This window comes from Aptenodytes forsteri, unplaced genomic scaffold (genome assembly GCF_000699145.1).
Source record: "Aptenodytes forsteri isolate BGI_AS27 unplaced genomic scaffold, ASM69914v1 Scaffold103, whole genome shotgun sequence".
NCBI lineage: Eukaryota > Metazoa > Chordata > Aves > Sphenisciformes > Spheniscidae > Aptenodytes > Aptenodytes forsteri.
Window position 1 is genome coordinate 207,177 of NW_008796051.1, and position 6,181 is coordinate 213,357.

A 6,181-nucleotide genomic window follows, 5' to 3' on the forward strand; every position below is an offset into this window, starting at 1 on the left:
TTGGGTCAGCTGTCCTGGCTGTGCCCCCTCCCAGCCCCCCGTGCACCTGCAGCCCTCCCAGTCGGTAGAGCATGGGAAGCTGGAATGTCCTTGACTAATGTAAGCACTGCTTAGCGACAACTAAAACATCAGTGTGTTATCAGCATTATTCTCACACTAAATCCAAAACACAGCACTGTACCAGCTACTAGGAAGGAAATTAACTCTATCCCTGCTGAAACCAGGACACTGGGGAAAGGCTGGAAGAAGTCCTCATGTACAAAGGAGAGGGAAGAGGAGCACCATCTTCACTTGGTTTTCAGTTATATATGAGGACACAAATCTATTCTTCCCAGGGCCTATTAGAAGTCAAACAAGTCGTCAGCCACATTTGCTGCAAGGGTGACCCGTGACAGCAAGTGGAGAAATGCTTTCTGCAGGGGCAGCTCAGAAAAATATTGCCTAGAGCTGCCCAAGCCACCAAGAATTCTCCTTCCCTGGCAGCTTTTGGGTGTGTTTAGACCAGCTTCTGTCCGACATTGTCTAGAGATGTTGCATTTCTGCTCAATGCTGACTTTTTTTTTTACTGTAAGTCCTTTCCAGCTGTATATTCCTACAATTGTGTGGGCCCTAGCTGAACATGAGAAAGGAGGGCATCATTATGAAGCCTGTTCTCTAGTCACATGCATTTTGCTTGGACAAAGAAAAAGAGAGAAGGGGCTTGGCCAGTGTGGGGGAGCATTTGAGGAGCTGTTGCCTGCTGGTGTTTTCCTTCCCTGTGCAGTGCAGCCAGGCTCTGCCTTCAGCACCTGCGAGGGACGGTCCCAGTCCCTGGGTGCACGTGCACGTCTGAGGAGCCCCCTGTGTGGCAGAGCTTTCCCAATGCAAGGGGAGAATGTCCTCAGCCCTTGTAAACCCTGGCTGCCTGCCCTGAGAGAGTACACCCACATTTGTCTTTTGAGGGGAAGTCTCAACAGCTGTGCTCTGCAAATGATGGGGGACTGCTGAACTCCCCCTTGCAATAAATCAAAGCGGTAAGGAAGATGGAGATGTGTGTGGAAGTAAGTGTAAGCATGGTCTCTGGAGCCCAGCTTTGACCTACTGTGTCACTGTGCCAACAATGTTATCAGGGAAGACTGGAGAAAAGGCATTTTCCCAAGTCTTTAATCCCACAGGGGACCACACACCCCCCCAAAACAGAAACTCACATTCAGTTGAACAAATCCCTGCTTTCTAAGGCCAGATACCCTGAGAAGCTCTAACCAATGCTACAGAAATCTGCTGCTGTCTTTGACAACAGGCTGAAAGCGATCCCTCTAAGTGTCACCCTGGGTGAGGACTTGCTTTTCCTGAAGGGATGGTGCAAATAGCAGGCATCTTGTAGCACACAGCACAAAATGTCTACAGCTTTGGGAAAAAAACACACCCTGGAACAGAGGGCCAAGAAGAGTAAGAATTTCTCAAGCCCTTTTTATTTATCAGTTCAGAAGCTGTCCTCATCCATGCTAACGTCAAGCCATGCTGCAGCTTAATCCTGGTTGCCAGAATGTTAGCATACTTCAAGAGCAATCCCATCAAAGCCAGCGGAACTGCTCTGGAGGTCAGACCAGTGTAGATGACACATTGTCACCATACATTGCATGCTCTTAAAACAAACTGTTATGCTGGCTTTAATGCATCCCTATGCTAGATTATGCCGTGTCCTTGCTTGGGGCGTTCCTTCTTTGAAGACAGTAGATAAATCTATTTCTGGCATGCATTTCGCAGAAGGTCTCAGAGGTAGCAACAACAAAACCAGGGCAGGAAACCAGAGATGGAAGATGTGACTATCCCTGGGAGGTCGGGCAGAAACCGCCTCTGGTGGGAGTGGGAGGGTGAGGTCGGTGCTGGACTGCTTCTTCCAGCTGTGCTCCAGAAAACCTCTGCTTGTCCTGGTCTTAGTGCCTAGGGCCCATCTGTGCCCACGCATGCCATGCCTGTCTACATTTCTTTATATTTAGGCTGCCAGCTGCTGGTGAAACCCCTCTTTTTGTTTGCGTGTTGCTGTAAATGCAGGCACTGGGAACAGCAGCACCAAATCTGCACTGGACCTGAGCAAAACTGGCTCTGCATAAAGTGAACACCAGCCGAACTAAAAATTACCTTAGGGCACAGAGCTAATGCATCAAAAAAGAATTGTATGCATTCAGATCAGTGTGTTTCATACTCAAAAATTATATGTACAGGTTGAGAACCATTTACATTTTAACAAAATCCTGTTTTGCTTAACCCCTGACTGTAATTAAACATTATATATGATGATGATGTTTCCCACTGGGCTGGACTTTTTCCTAGTCTGCATAAGGAAATTGGTAAATACTTGCTGAGCTACCTAGCCTGAGGACCCAGGCTTCAGATTTTCAGCAGAAAAAGATATCCAGTTTTGCCTTGAGACAGAGGTCTTCAAGATGTTCTGGCTTCCAGAGAGGAAAGGATAGAATTAGTGCACGAATCAATCCCGACTTTACTTACTGTTGATACAGCCTAAGAGATCTAAATCAGTCCAGCTTCATTCTGATTGTTAATCACTTCTATGCATCTCTGCACCGCTATTTGGAAATTTCTTTTTGTTAAATCGTTGTTCCAGATGTGAAGATCTGTCTAACATACATCAATAATGGAAAGCACCTACATCACAAACTGAAAGGAGTTAATTCCTTGCGTTGTTAAAGTGTTTCTTTAATGCAATTCAGAAAATGGTTTCCGTTTGCAGAAGCCTGGTCCAATACACAAACAAAGGGTGCTGAATTGCAGATGTTCTCAAGAACGACAGGATACTCAGAAAAGAAAAATTTGTACAGGCACATAAATATTCATCTTTGTGCCAGTGTGCACATATTAAACCAGTGTTTTTATGCAAAAGAAATGTACAAACGCACATATACATTCAGGTTCCATCATGCTTTTTCTTTTGCAAAGAAATGTTGTGTCTTGTAGTGTAGTAGCTAGGGAACTGCTTGGGGTTTACTGTCTGTGCACAACGCTGTTTCAAGGGGCTGCTATCTGTAGCCATTTCTGAGGGAAGATTAACTGACTAAAACTGGGGAAATAAAGTGTATTCTATGCTTTTTCCAGAGAGGTGGTCACTACCTTCTTTGTTTTTTCATTTGCTTCCTTTCTCTCAACCCAAACATTCAGATGGAGGGTCTTACAAATCACCTTGCTATGATTTCTGTGCACCAGAAGTTGCATAGCTATTTTGTGGTTTTGTGCTCCTTCCACGTGTTTCTGTATTTTCTATTGCTGTCCCCTGATTTTGTCCCATGCACGTCTGAGCTCGTGTTACCTTGGCACAGCTGCAGCCCTGTGGTGAGGGTAACAGGGGCTCTGCAGAAAGCTGTTAACCTGCCCCCTATTCCTGCCAGATCGGATTGAATCTGGCACCTGTAAATGGTAACGCGAAACTGCTGAACACTGTGACTGTAGCACGGCTGCTGTCGTAATCCTTCCTTCAACTGAAAAAAAGCAGAGTGGCAGTGGGTCCGAGGTACGCAGCTTGGATATCATCCTGACCATGTTTGTGTCTCATACAAAATTTGTCAGTTTATTTATCTGTTTTATATCTGATGAATAATGTCGAGATATGTCACAGAGCGCAAAAAAAATCCTCGCTGAGGTCAGCTGGGGCACAGAAAAACAGTCCCTGTCCACTTCTTGAACTCTGTGGCTCTTCCTGCCCCCAGGGATGAGCGTTTCTCTTGTGGGCAGGTTGGCAGAGCTGGAAGGCACCCGTCCAGGCAAGGAATCCCTGCACAGCCCGGCTGCATTTTCCTCTGAGACCCGTACAGGTTTCCTCTAGCTACTGTCTGCAGAGCCGCTGTGGACGTGGTGTAAAGCTGAACTGGTAATCCCTGCTGGTGGATGGAGCTGCAGAAAATTCAGTGCTTTTTCAGGCTGTCTGAATGCATCTGGCACAAATGGAGCCAGGTGAGCCCTATGCCCATGCTTTGGCTTTCCCTTCCCAAAAGCAGGGCAAGACAACCTCTTATCTCGGTCCAGGTGGGTGGGTGATCATGGTTTCGACAGCATGTGTGGGCTGTGGTGAGCAGGTAATCCAGGCAAACTGTGGGGTGCAGGAAGCATTTTCAATCTCTTAATGTCACAACAAATCCCAGTTAAAGTCCTGCGGTTCATGTGACCTGTGCAGGTGGAGAGCTCAGGTGGTGTAAGCGCGGCAAACTTGAGATGCCAGTCCATATTCAGAGCAGGACGTTACAAAGTCTGCAGGCTTCTGAGCAGGGGAAAAAAAAAGGCCTCTATGAATCCATGAAGCCCTCTCCATCCACTTGTCACACACAGCCTCCACTTTTCATGTCAAGGTAGAACAACCAGTCCCAAGCACTGAGAAACTGGCATGAGAAGGACAGAGAGGGCTGATGGCAGCCATCACAGAAAGTTAAAAATCTGGTTAAAAAATAGCAGCTTTGGTTGAGTTTCCAGTTGAAGAACTGGAAGTCATGCCTGATAGCAGCAGAGTCTCTCTGGAGTTAAAAACGGAAAATAGGAACAGTTTTCATGCCACCATAGAAAAAAAAATCCATACTAGGATTTGCTAGTAACATCTCTGATGAGGATGATAGGATCAGCTGGAGTCCTCTGGCCATTGCCATTGTCCCACGGTGCGTGACACCAGCTGTCATATTTAGCCAAACCATGACCTAATGCAGGTCGGTGTTGCCCCATCACTTCAGTGGAGATAAATGGCCTCATTCAGCAGATGGTCAGGGTTGGAGGCAAAGATCAGGGTCGGTGCTTTCCCTGTAAATCAAAGGTTTGCCCTGTGGTGTTGGACCAACTCCCAGAAAATAGGTGAGAAAGCCAAATCTGAACACAACCTCCTTAAGGCCCCTTTCATGTTTCAGCCCTTGCACTGCTACCTCTCCGGTTGGTACACTGCACACACCAGTGCACAAAGTCAAGGCAGTGTGGGCTTTATGTGGCATGTTCCCGTGCGCAGGTTTTTTTGAAGAGGCAGATCCCAGGAACACAGGGCAATTAAGGTTGGGAGATCCTCATAACACAGCTGTAGTGTTCCTCCTCTCCTAGCTGTCTGAGCATAAACAAATTTCAGTGTGATCCTGGTGGGCTCTCGTTCCCAGAAGGGCTGTAACCCAGCATCACACAAACACGTTTTGTGTAGTCTGGGCTAAAACAGAGCTGGATTGCGCACAGCCCTTGTTCACCGCAGGGGATTCCCTGCTCTGCTGGATGCACTCATGCTCCAGAGACCTGCTAACAACAGCTCTCCTTCATGCTGTCTGAGTGGAGCTGGGTCTTCCACAGCCCTGTCCGCCCTCAGACGTCACTGGATGAGTTTCATGCCATGCTTACAATAGTGACACAGCAAAGGGGCGGCAGGAACCAGGTCCATGCTGGGCCTGTGCTCCCTGAGCAGCAGGCACCAGCCATCAGGATGGTGAGGTTAATTGTTACTGTTTGCTCGCTTTCTCCATGCTGGAAATTTTAGGAGCAGATGGACAATCTGGGCGGGCTTCCAGACCTGTCCATGCTCTGACCCTCAGGCAAGTGCTACTGGAAACACAGCAAGTACAATGTGCATCTCAAAACCATCCAAAAGAAAAGCAAGAGCCTCTCCAAGGCAGCTCACATGAGCCTGCAGAGCCCCACACATCGAGTGGCCCAGCTCTTTGCACTTGTTTGCCTTCTGGATTTCACCAGGAGGACGCTGCACGGAGCTGACTAGTTTGGGTGCCACTGCAATACTGGGAGTGCTGGGTCTGTTCTCCCCAGGAAAACTGGGCTTGCTGCCTCCTTGGGTCACCTGCAATGGCTGACCCGTTGCAGCTCCCTGTGGCTGTAGCCACATCTAGCAATGGTTTTGCCAGCCCAGTGGAGAAGACCTCAGTGTGAAGCCCTGGCTTGCTCTGGGCTGGATGAGAAGCACTGATCTGGAGCTGACAGGGCCATTCCCAGTTCTCTGAGCTGTTCATTCCCCTTGTCCTGGTTTCGGCTGGGATAGAGTTAATTTTCTTCCTAGGAGCTGGTACAGTGCTGTGTTTTGGATTTAGTGTGAGAATAATGTTGATAACACACCGATGTTTTAGTTGTCGCTAAGCAGTGCTTACACTAGTCAAGGACTTTTCAGCTTCCCATGCTCTACCGACTGAGAAGGCTGGGGGTGCACAAGAAGCTGGGAGGGGGC